The sequence below is a fragment of the Argiope bruennichi genome, chromosome 5 (assembly GCF_947563725.1).
Source record: "Argiope bruennichi chromosome 5, qqArgBrue1.1, whole genome shotgun sequence".
Classification (NCBI taxonomy): Eukaryota; Metazoa; Arthropoda; class Arachnida; order Araneae; family Araneidae; genus Argiope; species Argiope bruennichi.
In genome coordinates this window covers 80,352,873-80,377,276 of record NC_079155.1, presented here as the reverse complement: position 1 = coordinate 80,377,276, position 24,404 = coordinate 80,352,873, and the positions used below count along the sequence as shown (strand labels likewise).

At 30.7% G+C, this 24,404-nt stretch overlaps 1 protein-coding gene across 1 annotated transcript in view; it reads left to right on the top strand.

Annotated features, from left to right (window-relative positions):
- The window catches only part of LOC129968730 (metabotropic glutamate receptor 1-like), a 459,728-nt gene that overhangs the window by 269,961 nt on the left and 165,363 nt on the right, over nt 1–24,404 (top strand). The window contains exon 3 of the mRNA XM_056082915.1: nt 8,003–8,051. The gene's annotated coding sequence lies outside the window, so the exon portion shown is untranslated. The remainder of the gene's footprint in view (nt 1–8,002; nt 8,052–24,404) is intronic.

The following is a 24,404-nucleotide window of genomic DNA, read 5'->3' as shown; positions in this document are numbered from 1 at the left end:
GGCTAGATACAACCACCATGCTGGAAGCATCTCATCCTCATTTCATGTGCCCCCGCCCCCGGGAGGGACAGCGTCAAATATTAAATCCGCTTTATTTGAATTATCTTTTAAGTGTTCTGTTCTTCCAGAACATTTTCAACGGATACCCCAAATTTTTTAGCTCCCAATATTCTAAATTTTGAGAGATTTTTACTCCACTTCTTTATTCATCTTTAAAGAGCACAGATTTAAATAGTCTTCCTTTAGCTTTCAAAAGTGGAAAAAAATTGCGCTATTAAATATTGATTAACGGTTTGAGTTTCAGGGATATAATGTTATCTACTGTTAGTTTTAAGACAAAGAAGGATTTTTTTAAATGATTAACATTTAAGAAAATTTCGGGGAAATTATTAATTTAATAAAAAAATTCATTCTTAAAATTTTTAAACGTATTAATATGCATTTTTGTGGAATATATTTGCGGAAGTCCGTGCAAAAAAAAGCCAAAGGTTTTAACTAAATATAATTCTGATTAAAATTTTAAAAAAAACGCTCCGAGATGCATATTTCGACCTTCCAAGATATATGTGTCAAAATTAGTAGCTGTAGATCAAACGTGCTGGCCTGTTTTGCTCTAACACAACTCAATTCTCGCATACATGCATACTCACGCACGCATGCACACGCACACCAACTCATCTTTATTTTTAGTAGAGATTATGTATCTACTTTTTGGGCCGCCGTGGGTAAACAAATTTGTTGATGGATTCAAGGTCGTTGGTTCGAATTCCGAAATATTACTTTTTACGAAATATTTTTTTTTTTTTTTTGTGTGTGTGTGTGTGTGTGTGTGTGTGTGTGTGTGTGTTATTGATGTGTGCTGCATCTGCCAAGATTTCAAGCTTATATTCTCGTAAAATAAATACATTTTTTACTTAATTTTTTGAGATTTTCTGTATCATTTTTTCCCATTGAGAGAAATGATTAAATATATTTTCTGACAACATCTATTTTTTATTTAAATAATGTTTTATGATTGTCCATAGAAAATAAAATGTCGGCTGTCTGGAACAGACTGAATTGAATTTTGTTATTAGATAGTTTAAATACTATATTAATGAAACTTTCAGTATTTTAAATGTAAACTAGTCTCTTTTCATGTTTTGGTAAAAGAAAGATGTTTTTGTACGTTTAAAAATGTCTCCATGTTTTTAAGTTTTCGTAACTCATTAGAATATTAATGCTCTTAAAATTAAACAGGAATTCATGGTATTCAAAAATGAAATTGTTTTCCAGAAAGGAAATGAATCGCAAACAAGAATTTTTGAAGTAAAGAAGTATTTTAAAACTAAACTAATGTTAATGGAATTTTAAAATAAAAACGACGTATAAAAGGGAAAAGCAAAAAAAAAAAAAAAAATCTTTTCATTAAATGAAGAATAAAAAAAAGACGGTCAAGTTATTTTGAAAAAGTTATCAATTTTTTATGCATGTTTTTTTCTATTAAAACCATTTAAAATAATAATAATAATAATGTTTAAAAAATTGAATCCTGTGAAACAGAATATCTAAAGAAGGTTAAAAATGATGTTTTTGAATGGAACATTTATTTAAATACCCGGGTATGTACCCGTCTAGACGGTTTTTTGTATCCTTTAGATTAACGAACGAAAGTTGTAGTAGAAAATATCATGCATATTTGAAGAATGTTTTCTACGAAAAAATATATCATTTCTAATATAATTTAGTTGTAATATTGAAAGTTAATAATAAGAATTTTATGAATTAAAAAAACTGTATTATTAACAATATTCTTTGTGAAATATGTTTTGTTTTTAGACAATATCTCTCGTTGTTTGTATTTTATGATTTGAACTATAACATGGTTAAAATTACAGCATTTTGATAAAGCAGCATAAAGTTGCCCATGGGAAAAAACAGACTCATCTAGATGAATTCCTATTCGTTTAAAATCTGTTCCTGTGATGTTTTTAATGGTCATCGGAAATACTGGAACAAATAGAAATTGGCAATGCTTGAGTACGTGCGGAAGATGGACACCAGTGAGTCTAAATTAATTCTGGACTGTAAAGCTTGTATTCTTGTTGAATTCTGAAGAATCTGCTAAGCAATCATATCCTTGTTGAGTCCCAGAATGGTAAAACGAATACCATTGCCTTTCTTGGGATTTGAATTTCTGAGTAACATGACGATAATTTCTTCTTTTAGTTCCAACGCTTAAAGCAACATTTCTGATACTGTTTGTCCATACACAAATCTGGTTGGTAGTTTAACACATCATTTAATTCTTTAGAAATAATTGAATTTTAAATGAAAATGTGCATCGCTTCCCACCGAATTTATCGATGATTTGTTGTTTCATTTCAAAATTCTTCTTGTTAGTTGGATCTAAAATAACTCACTTTGCCGATTGTTCCATATCAGCTAAATTGTTCTAATTTGTTTGCTAATTATTGTACTTATATTATTAATTATCGTTATTATTCTAATTATTGTTATTATTCCTCACTTATCTAATTGTTCCCTCAGTCAAATTGTTACTAGAATCGCAATCAGTCAAATTATCTTCTTCAGTAAATCTGTTAGGGGTTTCAATATTTTTACGGAACTCGGGGTTCTTTTTGATTTATTAGTCGGTGAAGAAACGCACTCAACAAGTTTCAATAGCAAACAACGACTTTCATTAAAGACCAAGACAAGAATACGGAGACAACAAATATACAGCCGATACGAACACAGACAGCACACAGCAGCTCACTACAACAAACCATACCCCACAAAAAATAATTGGTGGTAATAACAGCCGCAGCGCACAAAGACATGATTCAGCAGGAGGAGGGAATCTTCGTAGCTACTGTACACGGTCTCTCCAAACGTCTACAATTCTCCACTTTCTCCTCACTTTAATTGTACCCAACTGCCTGACTCACTACTACACTACTGGCTACTCCTCACGCGACTCGATGCCGCTTCCACAATAAACACCAGAACTCGGCGCACAGCTCAATTCAGCAATCCTTTAAGCTCCATACAACGCTTGCTCTTCGCTGGACTGACCCAACTATTCGCCGTTGACTCTTTCCACGAATTGATTTCGCTTGAGATTGTCGGTATTTTATAGTTCCCGGAGCCGCGAAGAGAAGGTTCTGGAACAATCAAACATATATGTGTTCTTATTGGTTCTAACATCAGAATTCTGGAAGATTCCAGTATTATCTATTTTGCTGCTAAAGTCGCCAATTCGTCGCCAAGTTTGTAACCAACCCCAATATCCATTCGGCATCCGATCAACACCCAGCAGAGCTAATCGTAAAATAGTCTTTCCGGTGATTGAATTAATCGTGCTGGGAAGCAACAATACAAATTTGTAATAATATAATTATCAGCTACAGTTTTAGTCTCTGAAGCACTTCCATTTCCCACATTCAATACCTATTCGTTATGCTAGTATTGGCCTCATTTACGCATATTCTCTGTTAGATTGGGGCAAATAAAAAAATGTGCCACAAAGAGCTTCATTTTATGCAGATTTCAACAATGTCACCGAGACTTCCTCTTTAGATTACTTGAAGAGTCATTCGGAAATTTACTCCAGTTATTATAACCTTTTCACTGAAATGCATATCCTTATTTTTAATTTATTGAAAGAAAAGTACTGATGCAGGGAAATTCATCCTTTGTTAACACAGCGATTACATCAATGATGATAAGTTTATTTTCGCGTAACTGTTAGGGATTTGCTGATTTTGGTCTTATCGATAATACCAAAGTTTCCAAGACAGAAGTCGGCAGTTTAAAACCACTGTGAATAGTTTTTCGGTTCTTCAGAAGGATGGCTGCAAAGTCAGTACATGGAAAGCTTGACAAATATTTCCGTTTCTGTTAACGAAAGAGAATAATGTAGAATACAGGTATGTTTTTACACAGCCACCAGGAATATCCAGGTAGAAATATCTAATTCTATCATTCCCGTTGTAAATAACACTAGTGATTTCATTAAGGGTATTAAGTGGGTTAAAAGATACCATCTTTGCATTTTCCTGGTCTTCAAAATTACTACTAAAGGGAGATGGGTTCATGTGCATCTCGTGCTCCCACCGGGATGCATCTCAAATCTGAGGATGAGAGGTTTCCTTGAGGGTGGTTAGTTCTTCGCTATCCGAGTTGGTACGGAAATGGTGTGAGGTCGGCTACCACCTACCAATGACGAGATATGCCTCACAAGAGAGGAATTATATCGTGGCCGGTCAATTAAGAGTCAATTTCAATTCCTGCCATTGCTGTCGTGGCGGTACTGTCATTTAGATTTTCCGTGTGCCTCAGGGTGGATAGAAGTATCAACTTAATATACTTGCCTGTTGGAATATGCGGGTAAGAACAAGATCTGGAATTCGATTGCAAATGGCGATATTTTAGTCAGACATATGATCGGTTATCAGCAATGACCGCAATAACTAGGCAAAACTATAATTTCTACGACCTTCTGGGAAATGGGAACCATCCCATACGTGATAATTGTTCATCCCTCTCCATCGGAAGAATTTCAATATATGATTAGATTTTTTGGGGGTGTACACATCAAAGCGATTACAAATAAATATTGTACATAAAAATGAATAATTTATTTTTATTTAAATTGAATAACAAAGTTTTTCTCAAAACGTCTTTATAAATATGACGGCTTTATTCCCAACTCATTTATTAGCACAGTTAAGAAAATTGAATACTTTTAGAAAAAGTACCTCTTCCCAGAGTTATTGTGTTTATACCCACATATTAATACCCCATCCGAATTCCAAAAAATATTTTGGGGGAGGGGGCCCCCTGAAATTATGGAATGTTGTTCATAAATTCATAATTGTTAATAATTAGAATACTTTCTCTACATATAGCTTAGCATACCAAAATTTTAATTAATTTTCAGCTAATCTTATGATGAGTACGACATACGCCTAAACTATGCATCTCTATGAATAAAGCATTCCCATGAGAGTACTTAAAAATTCTCATCAATATCATATTTTTAACCACCTCATTTTTTCCTCCTTTTATCAGCGGAATAAAAACCCCAAACGCGTTCGTTCCTCGTAAAGGCCCATTCTCTTCCATTTTATTAGAGGCAATTCGTTTCCCGGTCGAATTAAGCGTGGGTGGTACTCTACAAAATTAAATGGGATAGTGAAGGGCATGTATAATAGTGCTGGGTGAGTTAAGTAGTGTATGCCCTTCTGAAATGTTCCGAAAAGTATCCATCCCCCTGACCTTATAATCTCACCATCAAATAAAGAAATCGATAGTTAATGTAAAAAAAGAATCAAATTAATATACCTATTTTCTCTTCCTTAAATAATAATGATTTCTGAAGCTTTTTCAATACGCATTTATATATGTTGAGGAGATTCAGTGCCACCAGTATGAGGAATGACACATCACTTTTTTTGTTGTTCTCTATAAGCTTATATTTTAATAGCACATTAACTGTCGATTATCTTTTTCATTATGACGTAAAGATCAGATGCTTTTTCAAATCTGTCTTTTTGTTTGGGTCGACGACAAGGTGTAAATGTTTCTCTAACGTCTGTTTTCAAATTGTAACATTATTTTTTTTAAAAAAGGTTAAGTCCTGTATTCTTCGATTTGAAATAATACACTCCAACTCACATATATAAAAACTAGTCGAATACAGAACGAACTTTTAAATTTCAAAAATTGATGAAAATGGGTTTTATATCTATATTCAAGTGTTATTGTAATTTAAAAGAACGAAAGATTTAAAATTAAATTGTAATTTTGTGTTCTTTTATACTGCTTCTTCAAATCAAATCATTATTCTAAGTTATTTGCTGACCATACTGCTGCTTTAGAATTTAACGTCAGTCCTTTTATGATCACTAGAATGAAATATGCGCTAGTTTGAGGTTCGAACTCGCGACGTTAGGGTTTATAGCTGATTAACATAACAACTAGACAAAAGTGATCACTCCAGTCCGGAGGTTGTTATTTGGCTTATGAAGTTACCACCACAAATATTTGTTTGCAAAAACATCATAATTTTATGCAATCGTATAATAGTATTAACTTATGTGCTTGATTATTACAGTATATTATAGCGTATGCATATTGTATATCACGATTGTGCTCGATATTATGGAAGCTGCGCAATATTTTGAGAATGCTGTAACACTATTGTGAAACATTTTCTCGTTATAGGATTAAGCAGTTTAAATTGGGAATAACATGATTATTTCATCCTCAGTTGCCATTAGAAGCAAAAAACAAACAAACATTGCACCTACGCACTAAATCAGGTGCGCATTAACTACATATAATGCAAACGCGTTTCTTGGATGAGTTCTAGCAACTGCTTCCATTCTTGTTAAGTATACAATAGCAGTTCAAGTATGATGGTCTGAAATATTTGATTGATATCAGTTTCCGCATGATCAAATTTTTACCTTATTTTTAATAATTATACAAAAAAAAAAAAAAAAAAAAAAAAAAACTTTAAATATTTTATTTTGAGATTTTTATCTCACTTTTTGGAACTTCATAAGTCTGAAAAAGTCAGTTTTAATCATCTATGCTTGTCTATAAGAGCAAATGAATAATATTAAAAAAATCGAAAGTAGTCTTTCCGAAATTTTTCCTCATATTCTTTAACAAATATGTCATCCCTCTCTATCTCTCTCTGTAGATTTTAAGCAAGGCCATGAAATCCACGCAGCTCATAATTTAATTTCCATGTATTAGAAGTGTATGTTTCATTGTTTACTATAGAATCGTTTTTGTTAATATAGTATTCTTACTGAACCTAATGAGTATTGATGACGGATATCGCTGATATAAGTACCAAAAGCTCGAATATATGTTTTTACGACGTATTTTCCCCGACTGATTCAAATCGAAATTTGATATAGAATTGCAATTATGGCAACAAAGTCACATATCAAATGTTATTTGTTTAGGTCAATGTGTTTTTTGTGTTATCTTGTTTATAATCATGAAAGGACAAATAGATAGACATTCAATTCTTTGTCGGATTTGTTTCCAAACTTGGTAAATATCTATGAATTAGATATTAAAACTATGATCCAAATTTCATACATTTAGCTGTTTTCGTTTTGCAATTATCTTTGTCATGCGTATTCGGATACTTCGATGCAAGCTTCTTCTGATATATTCCATTCAATATTTATAAAAATCTACAAATTGTATAAATTATTCCCCGACAAACAGACATAATACCAAGGAGGTATGAAAACGTGCAGATATATGAAAATATCGATTACAATGCTGTTCTAGTGTACAGCCCATATATATATATATATATATATATATATATATATATATATATATATATAATATAACATATTTTGGTTGAAGCAGAATGCAGGTTTGATGACATAGACGAGACGTTGTATTTTTAACTTTATTTTATTCTCTCTTTAATATCCATCTCGGGAAAGCAATTTATTTACAAACAGACGCAGCGCGGCACAATAATAGAAGTAAGAAAGAAGTGCGACACAAATGATCACTAGTCTTATATAACATAGGATTTCCGGCCACGCGCCGATGGAATACTCATGTTGACCTTTGACACCTTTTTAAGGGCACCGAATGGATCACTTTCTCTTGTGACGTAGAATTGATTGCGCAGCAATTTTTACACAGCTTCATTCGTGGAATGAGATCACGAAATAAGAGAATATTTTTAGAATGAAGTTACTATGGGCTAAATATAGATAAAGACTTGGAAATTAATTAAATGGAAATTAGAATTAAAATATCATTTCATATATATATAATATAGTTTCCGTTTTCCTATTATCTGAAACATATTTTCATTAAAAATATATTAATCGCTACAAAAACATTTTGCTTATTTATTTATCTGTTCCATTATTTCTTACTTTAAAATATTTTTTATCTTAAAAGTATATTTGCATAATGAAAAGATTTTTACAAATAAATATTTAAATAATTTCTTTTCATTTCCCAGGTGACATTTGTTTGGCATTCTTCAGCGCTTAATACCATCTTTTAATTAAGTAAGTATACCGAAAAATATTTTACGTTTAGTATTTCCTTTATATGAAGAATTACTAGCTTCATTTAAAAGAAGCAAATTAATTTTCATTCTGAATTTCTGTGCTACGAGATTTTGAAATTTTTGAGCGGCAACTTTCTACTAATAGCTGATATAACATTGATTGTCATTTTTCCGCTAAAACAGCATCAGTCACTACCAAGCGTAAACTCTTACCCCAATTTGTCGTACATACATATTCGATCAAGTGTTATGATGTCGCCAAATATGAACGCCAATATAGGAATGTAATATTAATAGTAGTCAAATAACCAGAAACTATTGCCGGATCTTGGGGTATTAGCGCTAATTCTGACCAAGCATAGTAGCAATCATCGCCAAGTTAAAATATTGGTGCAAGTTATCACCAAGCACATTTATCGATAAATATTGGTGACAAGATAGCATTCGAGTCAAATATTCACATCATGGCAAGTTAGCGTTATTACCATGTTAATGGAAAGGGCATATTGATATTAGATTGGAGGGCTTGTATTTGTATGATATATTCACCAGTATTATTAATTGCTTATTCGAGGTATTATACTAGCCGTAGAGTATCTAAAACAGTTCCTGTTCTGTAGATGACTCAGATGGTGCTGTCTTTTGATCTATGAATCTCCATTACATTTCGATATCAGCCGTGATCATTTGTTTTTTATTTTCTTCCTGATTGGGAGACATTTTGATTGAATTCAAGATTCTGTGATGATGACTTGATTCCATACTATTCAATGAATTCTTAACTAAGGGTCTATCGTATCCAAATTATCAACAGAACTTCTACTGCTTCAAGTATTTTACGATTCCTACTTAACTAGAAGCAAACTGCAGCAATGTCGGTGAATATATTTGAGGACTATAAACGTTTCAAGCGAGTTTCGGTATTATATTGGCTGTGATTTCATGGTTGCCAATATTAATTTTTTAAAATTAATTAGCAAGTTATAATTTATATTAATTCTTTATATTCTTTATTTTATTCTGTGAAAATGTTTTAAACTAATTTTAAATAATGTAAAGTTAAATAAAAATGGGTAACGGTTAACTACATGATCCTTAATTTTAAAATATTATGAAACATTGACGAATTTTGTCTACTATCTTGCTTATTCTTATTAAAATTCAACCTTTTCTACTTAACCGTTTTTCTTATAATTCTACCTATTTTTGTTAACCTATATCTTATGCAATCAGCGTTTGGTTATTCGCTTGACCTAAATTTAAAATTCCCTAAAAATCGGAAATAACCTGTTTCTCTGGCTAATTTTTCTTATTCTTTTCGATTCGACCATAGCAATAACTTCTGAATATTTTTATACAGAAAAGAAAAAAAAATCATAAAAGATCATAAAATCCCAAATGATTATTTATTTAGTGATATTACTTGAATTATCTTGTTATTTTTTTTTCCAATTTTTTTTTCTACGAGTTAAAACTTTATGTGTAATCATGGTTCCTTTGACTTTATAAGAAATTATACGGTAAACAGAAGATACAAAAGATAATTATTGATGTATGGGCTGATCAGCGTGACAGCATGCATGTAAATGAATTATTTAAATTGAAGCGTGACAGCATGCAGCAGTGAATTATTTAAATTTCTTTAATAGCACTGAATTTCTATCTCTTAACCCCAGTTATCTGTAAATTATGTTTACAGATAGTTGGTTACTATCTTAAACGTAATCTTAAACTTACAGATCTTATCTTAAACTTACAGATCTTATCTTAAACTTACAGATTATCTATCTTACAGATAGTTGGTTACTTAGTAATTTAAGAGATAGTTACACGTTTTTTCATTATAATAAATATTTTTTTATAGTTTTTAATGTCTCAAAAAATAATTAATCTGTAAGTGTGAAATATTTTTTATTCATAATTTTCATTAAATTGTGTTTTTAGTTCATTTTTAAATTTCCTAGATTTCAATTATTGAAGCTTATGCATTTGAAAATTTATTAGAGTGTTAGTTTAAAGAACGGAAATTTCCACTTTAGAATTATTATTAAATAAAAATAATATTAAAACTTTCAAAATGAGCTTTTTATACAAATGCAAACAGCACTTAATTTTCATCAGAATTAATATCCAACAAAATTTTAAACTTGAATAGATTTTAGAATTAACACACCGTTTGAATTATTTAGGAACAAACATCTGCAGTTAAAGACAATGCCAAAATATTTTACTAATTATTGAGTTTTCTAAAAGATAATTGATTAGAATTAAAGTTTTCTTTATTCGTTTCAATTAAAAAAAACATTTTTTATAGTTTTTCATTCAGAAAACTATTCGTTCAATTTAATCACGATCGTCTGCTTTTGTGTTTACTCATTTGAATGTACTTATTCTATTATTTAGCTATTCTATTTAAAGTATTTTTCATGAAAGGAGTTCCATTTAATATTTTTAATTTTAATGAAAATGCAAATTTAAAATTAAAGAAATCTTAATAAATAGCTTACAAAATAAGAGGTTTCTCAAGTAGAATCCCGAAAGTTTTTTTAAGTATAAAATCTTTAATGAACAATTAGCATTCAAACCTTAGGGACTTTCATTTAATGAAATTTTATGTTTGTGTAAAAAGGAAGGTGATTAGAAAATAAATAAATCTATAATTTTGATAAATGAAAATTGCTTTTTATTTTTCAAAAAAAAAGGAAAATTAATTTAATTGAAGTATTATATTTTTTATAAATTAATTAATTTTCTTTTCGATTGGTTTTATTTTCGCTTTTGTGTGGATGATTATAAAATTAAGAGTTGTCTTTAATAACCTGATCAAAAAAATTAATTCAATATTCTAATGCATTTTAGATGCATAAAATTATTAATAGATTGAGTTTTTAAGAAAATTTTGTAAGAGAATATCCAGTGAAAACTATTTTAAGCCAAATTGTTTTTCTATGAATAGGAATTTATAATAAATATGCTAAATTGTTATGTTCTATTATTTTATCTGAAATATTTTTGAATAAAAATATTTTAAATCATTAAAATTTGACTGGAGAGAAAGAGTGCATAGATATTAACATGGGTATTTTTGTACGTTGTACATAAAGATATTATCTTCTGTAATATGTTATACAATTCTAAGTCAAATGTTTATTAATTATTTTTACAATGAAAATGAACATAATACAAAGTATCATATTCAAATAAATTAGCTTAAATTTTTAATAAAATATTGTATTTAGGAAGTCGGTATCTTGGCCTAGGGGTAGGCGCATCTTCTCCTTGGTCTGGGCTTCGACCAGGGTAAAGTCGCGTTACCCGGGTTCAAGTCTTGGTTCAGACATGGTTGTTCTTCACTCTATGCTCTATCTGTGAGATGTTTGAAAGAGTCCCCTCTGTGAAAAGGGGTTGTGTAAGCGAGCGTATGAATGTCATTTTCATATGAGCTAAGTCAGGTTCAGGGATCTTTACTTTCAGGAGCTACTGCTCACCCTACCCTTTCTAGGGTAACGCGAACATGATATCATCATCATCAACATAATTTCAAGACATATTTGTCTGTTAATTAATTCACATTATATTTTTTAAAAATTCCTTTTGAATGGGATTTAAAATGAAAATACATCATATTTATTAGTGCCTAATAAAATTGCACTATTTTAAAAATGAATACGAAGTACGCCACTTTTTCATGAAATGAAAGTTATTCTAAAATTGTTTGTTTCCTTACAATTATGAGACATGGTACTACCTAGGAAAATTTACTTCGGAGTCAACTTTTTTTTTAATAAATATGTGTTTGTTGCTTTGTTTTTGAAAAATAGTATTCCGAAACACTAGTGAATAAAATAATATGATAATAAAATTTCTAGCTCTCAATCATATAATTGGAACTGAACTAACCAGGTTCTATGTGTTTAAATCTGATACGAGAAAGGGATGCTTGTTTTGCGTCTGCTAGAATGAAATAAGTCATATAACTGACTCTCCGACCATCCCGAAGGCACACGGATGAAGAAAACTGAATAAACGGACCACCGCAACAGCAACATTGGCGGGAACTGTGGTTGAGTCCTAAGGGCCTCAACGGCCACGGTACAACCCTTCCCGAAGGAAGTACGTCCCATCATCGATGGGAGGAGCCAGATCCCTCACCTATTTATGTACCCACCAGGGTGGCGAGATCCAACCACCATACCGGAAGCATCTCGTCCTCTTTACGAGGTGCCCCCCGAGGAGGACTAGAATGAAATAAAAGAAGTAAATTAACAAGATGATTAAGTATAAATACAGAACCTAGTGACGTTGTTGGAATTAAATGAATCATATTTTCTGTGCGCATTACGAAGGAAACAAGGGATGCTAACTTTTGTTGCAAAGGGAATTTGCATCACAGTAGAAGCGAAATCACAATTATATGAATGTAACTAAACAATCCAGCCCTTCTGTATTTCAGTCTAAAAGGAACAAAAATAGTAACTCTGTGGCAGGATTATCGGACGAAATCAAGAAAAAAATAAAACAAGTGGAAAAATTAAAAATCTCGATCTCAATGGAGCGAAACTGACCAGAAATTCTAATTAAGGAAATGATAACTTCAAGCGAAACAAGAATAATTGAAGAGATGCTTTCGTGATGCAGGGAATAGACGAAACCAAAACGAAAATAAACTTGTAAATTAATTTAAAAAAACATAAACAAGTAAGTATATAATTATGAAAGAATTAAAAAAGATATTTAGAAGACATAAAGAAATACAAGTAATCCATTTTACTATTACTTTTACTAATTCTTCTTCTAAACTTTTTCCACATTTGTGTTATTACATTGACCTTATTCAACGTATATGAAAAACTGGGAAGATGGATTCTTTAAAAGCTAACTTTTTGATTCAATAAATATAACTCACCTCTTTTGAATGTCAATTATTAATTTGTGAGTAAGAACTGAGATGGAAGATGGAAATGACTTTCCATTAGGATAAAACATGAGAATGTGGGATATTTAGTAACTGTATATGAATGAATTATGTATTTATTACAATTATTAGAAAATAATTTTTAGGATTTTTTTGTGGTATTAAAATAAAACAAAGTGTAATCACAGAGCCAGAAGAGGTATTAAAATGTATGATTACATTTTTAACATACTATCGCAAAGTTCATTTGTTATTTATATTTATTTATACATGCATTACTTGCATGTAACGTAACATGCATGCCCTCTCATCATATTCTTATAAATCATTTTACTGATATATGCTGTTTTCTGAGTTTATCACACTTTGCTTATCTCCGGAATGCTTTTTTCTTCCTGTTATCCTTGTTAAAAAAGTTCACAAAATATATTTAATATTTTCACCTTCCCTAAACTCCAAACAAAGCTTATCCATCAGTGTTACCAGAGTTTATAGCGCACGGCTGCAAAGTAAATATATTTCCAGCTCCTTGTACTTTACGATCATCAATAAAGGCCTTATCATCAGCAGGAGGCTGCTTCAAGGAATACTTTCAACCTCCTTACAAGGTGCCTAACTCAAAAACAGCAGTCTTTCCGAATTAATTCTGTGTAGCTTGGGCTGTAAAGGATAAAGTCGTGTTTATGCTCAGAAACGATATAAACAATAGAAAACTAGCTTATTTATCATTATGTGTTTAGAATGGCATAATTATATATCTTAAAAAACTGTATATATATATAAAAAAGGGGTAACCTATGAACATGTATCTTAGAAACTTCGCTTTGAAATTGTTTTTGTTGTTATTTATGGCACTTTACAAGCCCACTGAGGGATCTGTCAGCGATTTAAGCAGAGTGAGCGTCTCTAGTTTTTTCAGTAGCACGAACTAGGGTCAAATTACGACTTAGCTACTTCATGTGCCACGTTTGCTTGCACAATCCCTTTTTACAGGGGAGGTGGGAGGTACATTCACACACCTCACAGGCAGAAGAAGAAAAACCATGCCCGAACCGGGACTCGAACCTGGGACGCCTAGATCACGGGAAAGACGCGCTACCCCATATGCCAGGACGCCGGCTCGTTTTCAAACTAATAAACTAATACTGGTAATGATAGAAAATGCTAGATATAAAATACTGAAATTAAAAATGAAATTTTATCCTCTCTAGTTGGTTAGAAAAATAGAAATTAGTTGAACCCGAATGATCTAAAGCGATAAAATGTTTAGAATTTTCCATGAATACAGAACAAGTGGAAAGATCGTTCTCATTTTTTTTTATTCAGATGAATTTTTCCCTTTTATATCAGGGGCAACTATTCCAACTTACTTAATGCTCCTTTAGACGTTAGATTTTGACACCAACTTTATCCAATTTTGTAAGATTTTGTTCCATGAAATAATTTTGAGAATCGCTTTGAAATTATTTCCTCTTTAAAGTTAATTATCACTAACAATAATTTTGTAGATTGCATAATAAATTATTGTAAATTTATTTTAATGCCATTTTTATTTGTTTTGACGTTGAATTAATGCTTTTGTACTAATGCTTTTGTGTATTTTCAACTAGCAAACTGACCACTGCCTAGGGCATTCGCTGACAAGTCAATTGATATTATGTTGCTAGCCTATTTACAAAATTAATAAATTAGTAAAAAAATGCATTTTCAATGCATTATACAATAAAGGATAATATTTTGTTAAATTAACCTGTCAGCATTCCTTGCTTTATTACGTTTACTTCGTTTACTTTTTTTCTAAACATCAAGTGACTGCTTAAATATAACTGAGTACAAATAGTCATGAATCATATGTACATTTCCAGAAACTTACTAAAATAGAAAAAAAATTATTAATAATTTGATTAAGTTGAAAATACATTAGAATATGAAATTAAATCTGCCAGTTTATAAAACAGAGGGATAATACAATGAGATTTGCCTACAGCCTTAAATGCCAAAATCTGTCTCTGTTTTGGATAAAAATGTGAATTCAAAAATGAATTTCACAACTGCTTTATAGTCAGTTCGTATCATTAGGCTTTTAACGCTAAGTAAGCCCGTAATATTATTATTAAAAAGCATTTTCTATATGTAGGGATATGATTAAAATGCCGGCGTCCTAGCATAGGGGTAGAGCGTCTTCCTCGTGATCTGGGCATCCCGGGTTTGAGTCCCGGTTTGGGCACAGTTGTTCTCCTACTTCTGTGTTCTATCTGTGAGGTGTGTGAATGTGCCCTCCTGTAAAAAGGGGTTGTGCAAGCGAATGAGTGATGCGTGAGTTGTCAAGTCGTACTCTTGGCCCTAGTTGGCTCTACGATAAAAACAAGAGGCGCTCCTTCTTAGGCTTAAATCGGCTGTCTTTGAATAGCGGGCTTGTCCGTGGCAAGTGCCATAAGAAACAACAACATGATCAAAATGAATATGATTTTCTGATACTTTTAAAGAAGCATCAAAAAATGCAAACACAATTCCAGGTGTACGGATAATGAAAAATGTCTGTAAATGCTTAATGTTATGTAATGAAGGGACAAACTAATTTTTTATTAACATTTTTGAAGAGCTATTTAAACTTATGAATTTTGCGCAAGCATTTAATAACGATTACCAATGAAATAGAACAGAATTTTTAAGTTTAATAGTCTTTATTGAAAATAAGTGGGATGCATATAAAGGGCGTCCCAAAATTAATGCAAGGTTTAAAATTGTCTCCATTTGTTCAGTAGAGTGTTGACAACTCTATTTAAAAAAACAACCATTTGTCAGCTGATAGTTTAGGATTGATAAAAATGGAGCGTTACACGATGGAACAACGTGTTTTCTTTGTCGAACAATATTTCAAAAATATTGAATGTCAGGCTGCCACAGTTCAATAACTTGAGAATTGGTTCCCTAGATCATATGATTTAATACTATTGGGTTTCTTTTTATGGGGTTATTGAAGTCAAAGGTCTGTGCCAACAAGCCCACAAGCACGTTGCATTGAAGGAGGGATTTCAATGCTGCATCAACGAAAATGGACCATGACCATTTTAAAAAATGGCCATGGAAAAATTTCGATAAAAGAGTGCGTATGTGCCAGCAAAGCTGTGGAGGCCATTTTCTCATTGTGCTATTTGATGCATAAATTTATCCTGTGTACTTTACAATTCAATAAAAATATAACAATTTAAAGAAATTTGTTTGTTTGTTTGTTTATTTAATTTAAATTGTTCTATAATGTAACGCTCCGTTTTTTACTAACTTTAAACTATCAACTGTCAAATGATTTCTTTAATGTTGTTGCCAATACTTTACTGAAAGGAATGGTGGCAAATTCAAACCTTGCGTTAATTTTTGGACACTCTTTATATTTCTTAGAAAATATCGAAGATATATGTCAAAATATTATTCGGAGAACCGGATGAATTTAAGAGAATAAAAAGGATTAAACATTTTTTAATTGAATGTTGATTATTATGAACGTATTTTTAAATTCTATTTTTGAAAAAAAGTTAACTTATAATTCAGATATCCAGATCACTAATTTGTTTATAACTTAACAAACTTGTGTTTAGTAAGATTCTTACTGAAAAGTCATATAAAATATGCATAATTTAACTAGATGAAAAAGTTTGCAAGCTGTACTTAAAATCATATCTGTAACTGGGGGCATGGGATTTTATCTAATGAACAATTCTTGATTGCCTTTTGCTTATTTATCGTTGCAACTCGACTTTACACTTATTCAAAAAACATGGACGAAAAGCACATAACATTTAAAATAATACATATCATTTCACATTTAACATTGCTGCTAACAACGAGCGAGCTGTCTCTAGTTGCACTAGTTGACAAAACATAAGTACTCACTACTCACTTTCAAACATTACAACGCCATCTATTAACGATATTAATTAGCTAATTTAGTATATGAATAATGACATAAAAATAATAGTTACAAATAATAAAATTGCATGAACAATATCAACGCTCATAAGCAAATAAACTTGAGAACATATCTGAATGTTAAAAATAAATGACTGAGTATGGAGAATTCAAAATATTAATCACTTTCAGTTTGCTTCCATTTAATTAATTAATTAAATTCCAGTAATGAATAAATTACTGATCAATCAGCTTGCATGGATGGTTCTTACTAATTAAATTCTAACTAATGAGAAACTCAATAACTTTTTTTTCATTGCATATTTATAAGCCTGGTTTGACTTATATCAATGCCCAATAGAGATTTCTTTTTTATCACTGTGTAATGAATAAATAATAATGTGAATTCTTACTTTTTATTTCCTTATCAATATCTATTTTATTTCTTTTTATTGAATGTACTCAGCTTTTTCACTTATATTAACAATTATTACCACTCGTAAACTGTTTTATTGTAGCAATCTTGTTAACCTCAATACTTGACATAACCAAATTAGATCGTTACATGCATGCCATGAAAGAAGAGCTTAATAGCAAAGAACACGAAGCCTACTTTTCCTAAACACATTAACACAATCACTCTGGCATTATATCTACTATTTAGAGAAGGTCGATAAAAAACAAAATAGCAAACTGAATGTTATTTCTCTTTTCCAGACCAAACACATATTGCGGGAATTATCTATTAGCGAATAAATATATCAGCTTTCCCAATGAATATAAAAAAAAAGAGATAGGCCACATGGAGGATTCCAATCTATGGCGGAGTATAAAAAACAAAATAGCAAAAATGAGTTAAGGATGCCGCCATTCATTAATCTTACATAACTACTCGATAGCACAGAAAAGAGATCCGTTCCTATCGGACTCCTCCATTTTTTGAAGGATCATTTTTCGCCCTCATATTTTGTGGGATTGGAAATGACTGCGGAGTTATTAATTCCGTAATGTTCCAGATTCGACTGGACGCAAAGAATTTTGTGCAACGTGTAATTAATTTTTATGTAATACGGTATTATTCATGCAAGAGAAATATTTTTTTATTTGTTCTGAGAGGAAAGAAAATAACATAGGAGAAAAATGATCTCGGTGAATGGTAATTGTTTTCGAAGGAAAATATATATGGGATACTTTATCAAATAACCGATGAGTTATTTTTTCAATTTTGCAAAGTCTCTAGTAACGTTTTTCCATATTTCTGTAAGTTGTGGGTTAAAGGTACTGTTAAAAAGAAAAGAGTATCATTTTGTTACTTTTAAAATATTACTTCTAAAAAGTTTAAAAAATACATATAAACGTGTTTTATGCGTTTCTTTTTATTATCTTTTTGAATAAAATTATAGAGGTTAACGAATTTATTTTAAATAAAGAGATATATTCATAAAATTGAAATTCAAAAATGTTTGATCATAAATTATTTAAGTAATAGAATCATTCGAATAATCTAAACGTTAAGAATTCCTAATAAAACTTAAAATCCTATATTTGTTTCCTATTTAAATGTTTTTTTTTATTAAATTCGTATATATTTGTTTCCAAATGTATTTTTTATTAAAATCCTATAATTTATTATTTGTTATTCTAATACTATGTATTTGTTATTAAAATCCTATTAATAGTTGCTATTACGGCGTGTTCATGCGTCCGAACCTCACACAGAAGTACTACACGTCATCGGTGTAGAGTTTACACCCACACGCCGTTATAGTACACACAATGGAAGCGAAATTAACTACCATACGTAGTGACGAATTTAGAAATTTTGTGGTCTTAGGCAAAACCTATTATAAGTCCCTTTTTTAATAATCAGTCAACTTAGTTCCAGATTTCAAATGTTTTTAAATTAATCATTGTTCTAATGATTTATTTTAGTTTATTGCTAACATATTTTTTAATATGCATATTATAAAGAAAATGACTTAATTCTTGAAAATTAAACCCTAACTATTAGTTAATGATTTTTTAAAATTAAAGTAAAGGTATTTAATTTTTGTGACAAATTATAAAGAAGTAATCAATTGCAAACGAACAAAACCACAAAAATTATTTTTCATGGAACCTGTTAAGTGAAATCTTATATAATCATTTAAATGAATAATTTAATGATCCAATATATTATAAATAAATAATTAAATAGATTTATCTAATTATGATTTTTAAAATTTAATGTGAACGCATATTGTTGTCCCAGTTGATAGTATATGTATGTAATGATATCTCTTAATCTAATTTAAATTCTAATTCATTTCCTAATTTCTGTTTTAATTTAGCCCATCTTAACTTCATTCTAAAATGTTCTCTTATTTCTTGATCCGATTCCTACTTTTTTTATTTAATGAATACTACACGCGCTTTATAAAGCTGCAAGTCTCAACATTTTTTCACACTCTGAGTGGAGGGATGTAAATCCTTAGTGTTTACCGCATTTTTTTAAAGATACCAAAATTTCCCTATCATAAGACTACACGTATCAAAGAAATCCCTATCAAAAATCTCATAATATAAACTATTGGAGGGAAAAATTTTGGTATCTTTTTGCGCTGCTGCTTTTGTATTGCAATGTAAATGAATGTCAGTTTCATCATCGCTTCTTATACATAATATGCCTCCCGAATGAAATAAATCGAAATTTTTAATTTTCAAAAGTTTCTTCTATTCGGCCTCTCTACTGCTTAAATATGTTTTACATGTATTTATGTTCTTATAAATTTATTTATTTGGTAATAAGACTACCAATAATTTTTTATGAGGATGCTTGCGGTACCCCTTCAGCCTAGAGGTTTAGGCCGCGTACTTGTCTGCCTTGTTGGAAACATGCCACTGACCGTAACAATAGCTCCCCAGCTCCATATCTGAGGTTCTACCTGGTAGGATAATGTTTTAAAGTTCGTAGAATAGCTCTCAACAATGGAAAAAAAAGAGAGAGAGTTTGCCCGTTTGTATAACTGATGCAGACACATGATAAACCTAGTATCCATGAATAAGCTGCTATATGCAAAGTTTCCACACGTGAGGACAGTAGTTTAGAACGAAATGGATATATTTTTCGAAGATAAACAGAACCCAACTAAAATATTCTAGAGCTATGGATTGATTTTTTTTTTTTTTCGCTACAGCTAACAAGGTGGAGCACAGTTTTTATGTGTCGGAATGAGATTCAAAAAAGTGAATAAGGGCCCTTAGAGAAAAACTCAGCGATTTCCCTGAGTGAGCATTGGGACTGTTTTTTTACATCTGCTATAGCAATTTCGCGAAAGCGATTTTCAAGGAATCTTTTTTTAACATTCTGAATAAAATATATTTTGTTTTCACTTTTCTTAAAATATTTCTGAAGTTAGAAAGGCACACCTCGTGTTCATTTTTGACGCACGCACACAAATTTAAAGGAGATCGTAGCATGTTAATGGTTTGATTAATCTAAAATTTGCCATTAATGTAAATACAGTAGCAATGCATATTCACAACCAGCAGAAGGGGTCTCTCGGAACTCCTCTCGCAAATTGTCTAATAAAGATATACCTCTTTCTCCACATAAAATTAGGGAATTGTGGAGGCCCCAAATGACTTGCCTGGTATTGGCGAATAATAGTTACGAACTATTAATCTTTTACATGGATCTAATGTTTTTATGAATTTATCGTACTATCTTTGATAAATTCTAAATAATAATATTCTTGATATTTATCTTTGATAAATTCTTTTGGCTTGTGGTTCTTTGGCTTCTTTACTCAAAAACCGAATTTGTATTGTAGCGGATTGGGATGCGCGAGGGTAGAACCTGGGACCTTGTGGTTCTCAGTCCAGTAACATGACCATGATACCAAAACAATTGCTCGGGTAGCAGAGCTGTTAACTTGCTTATATGCTATTCACCACAGACTCTCCCTCCAGTTAGTCGAAGGTGAGACGAACGATATGGCTTTTGAGTGGTGATGTGTGTGTGTGTTTTTAGCTGTTATCGAATGGGCCTGTACCCAGTTGAGTAGCGCCAAGCGTTATGGCAAGCGTTTGTGGTTGCTGATGCGCCAAGTCAGTCTGTGGGTTGCTGCGACCTTTTTGTGGTGCTGCATCAAGTGAGTCTGACAACTTTTTAGGTTTGCTGCGTCAAGTGAGTCTGACAACTTTGGTTGCGGGTAGATGGCGCCACAACAGCTGTACGAAGGTTGAATGTTCATCGTCCGAGGTCACCAATGTAGCGGTATGTGATGCGCGGGAATAGAACCTGGGACTTTGTGGTTCGCAGTTCAGTAACATAACCATTATGCAAAAGCAATTGCTCGTGCAGCGTAGTTGTTAACTGGCTTATATGCTATTCGCCACAGTATTTTGGACGTCTGTTTTCTGTCTGATTGAAAACCGAATTTGTCATACAATTAGTCACAATATCCCAAGTCAAATTTCATTTATTTAAGTTGCTGTGTTTTTGTTTGATTGTGTTTAAATGCATGCAAAATTATTGACCCATACCCTATGTCAGATTTAGTTCAAAATTTCATGAAATTTTACATATTAAATGCTATATTTATATACCAAATTTTATTTATCACATTTCTTATATTCTGCAGGTATCGAAAAGCCAGACAGTCAAAATTCTCCGGAATGGATTTCATTCAAAATTTGTTAGAAATCAGCAAATAGATCATGCACAAAATTTCATCTCTCAAGCTCAAAACGTTTTTGAGTTATATTCAAAGATAAACAACGAGACATAATTCCAATAACGTATTTTTCCGAATGTCTGAAACGTGGAGATCCGTCAAAATCCCAAGATCGAGTCATTTCACGATTACAATATTTTTTCGCTCTATTTAATACTGTTAGTAAATAGACACTGTGTTTAATATTATCGCAACGCTCGTGAGTAAGAATCCAGTTGTTAAAACTAACCAAATTTACTAATACTGATAAGTTTATTTAAAGTTTATTATACTTGGAGGAAATAACTTTCGACGAATATAAAATTTAGATTAATGAAATCTTATTTTTAAATTTTGTGTATAGTTAGTTTATTAAATAGTATGAAAGTATTTAATAATCATATTATTATTTATATTTATATTATTTAAAAATTGATTTTCTTTACAATTTAATTAAGAAGCTGATCACAATCCAAGATGTAACCATTTGTCAAACTAGTCTAGAACGATTTCAGTGATAGTTTATTACAAAATTTGATTTTTACAAATATGAAATAAATATAGTTAAATAAAAAAACATATAATAAGTAAATTAAATTAGCTTTCGAAAATTTAAGACAGTTATGAATATTGTTGTGGCATATATAAATTCACTTTATCTAAAAAATTTTAGTTCATAATGGATGGAAACAGCTGGAAGTATAATTGTAGTTCAAATTCTTTTTCTGTTTTTTCTTATGAATGATTTCAATAAACGTTATTATAAGCATTTAGTGCAAGAATGGCACTATAACAATATCGTCTGATTAATTTCAGGCGATATGTTTTAACTTGAATGTCTTAGAAAAATATTATTTTCTCAAATTAAAACTTGACTATATCGAATTAAGAGTTTCGAAATAGCATTGTTTTTTTCTTTACCATTCAATTAAAACCAACAAAATTTTTTGTAATCAGAAAATCGATACAAGTTCCTTCATTTTATTTTTTGTTCTTACGTTAAAGGCGGAATTCCGCCCCCTCCCTTTCAGAATGTATTTGAGAAATGCGGCTCTGAATATTCAATATAAAAATAGTTCTAAGATAATATCTCTTTTTGATTACAGGCATATTTTAAATCGAATAAATATATAATAAAGAAATTTGAATAGGTATAGAAAGTAGAATAAATATAGAAATTTGAATAAGTATAGAAAATAGAATAAATATAGAAATTTGAATAAATATAAAAAAAAATGGAATAAATATAGAAATTTGAATAAATACAAAAAATAGATTAAATATAGAAATTTGAATAAATATAAAAAATAGATTAAATATAGAAATTTGAATAAATATAAAAAATAGATTAAATATAGAAATTTGAATAAATATAAAAAATAGATTAAATATAGAAATTTGAATAAATATAGAAATTTCAATGAATATAGAAAATAGAATAAATATAGAGATTTTACTATTTATAGTTAACAGAATAAATATAGAGATTTTACTATTTATAGTTAACAGAATAAATATAGAGATTTTACTATATATAGAATATAGAATAAATATTGAAATTTTTATAAATATAGAAAACTTATATATTTTTATAATATATTCTCATTGCTTCAATTAAAATCAATACAATTTTTTACTAAACTTAATAATTCTTTCGAAAAATGTTCACAAATTTCCTTTAATTCATAAAATCCTTCAGAAACAAACCAGTTATCAAGTGTTCTCTGAAAATCTCAGGGAGAAAAAGAGGATGAGAAACTACATTTTTAACAGCAGAATTCCCGAAACTTTCATTATTATATTACTCGGGATTTAACGCTTCTCATTTCGACCGTGTCACATCTTTTGTCTTTTGTTTTGTTTTCTGCGTCTTCTGTTTTCCTTCAACATTTCTATAGATCATCACGTTTCTTGGAAATCCTTTCTGCACTTTCCTCCTCCTCTGGAGTGACATATAGATATATACTTATGTATCTTGTTTCTTGTTTTGCGGCGAAGGCAGAAAATTGCTTTTCAGAAGAAATGGAAAGGCAAAAGGGGGCGGAGGGAGGGTCAGCACATAGAGAGGGCGTCACGGATTGTTTCATTAAGTCTTGTGGCTAGTGGCAAGTTTTGCTTGCTTCTTTTTGTTTAGCTATGGGCATTTTTTGCTTTTCGTCCTTTTTGCTGCCAATTCCTTTTATAGTCTGCTACTTTTGATCGATACCTGTGGAATACAAATGTTAAAGCTCTGCAATTTTAGCTGTTTTGGCACTTGTTTTATCTGTCGAGAAATGATTTTAAAAATTTGACATTGTGTTCGACGAAAGTGACTTCCCAGATCGATAGAATTAAAGAAATAGCTTTGAAACAACATAAACTTGAAATGTTTGCAAATAGTATTGTGAAGTCTTTGCGAAAAATCAATTCGAAAAACTTATTTCTTTGCAGCTGAAAAAATTTGTCTTTGAATAATACTAAATATCAGAAAATTACTTCTAATTTAATTTAGAATAAAAGATGTATAATTCAAATTCGAATTGTGACATCTTCAGTTGGTTAAAACTATCTTGAAACATATTGGTAACTTTGCTACTGATTAATTAGTTTGGATAGCAGCAATGTATGTGGATATCTTGTTTTCCTGGATAATGTTTAGGAGAAACTGGCTAATACTTATATTTGGTGCCGAATCTCTTAGTACATTCTCTACAGGAAGCAGAAAATCTTTTTCAATAGAACGTATCGGTCCTCCAGGTAATATTCGATTCCGGATTTGTGTTCTTTAGGTTTGCTGGATATTACCGCAGCAGAATATTTTGGGAATTTTTCATAACTGAATTTAGTTTAAATA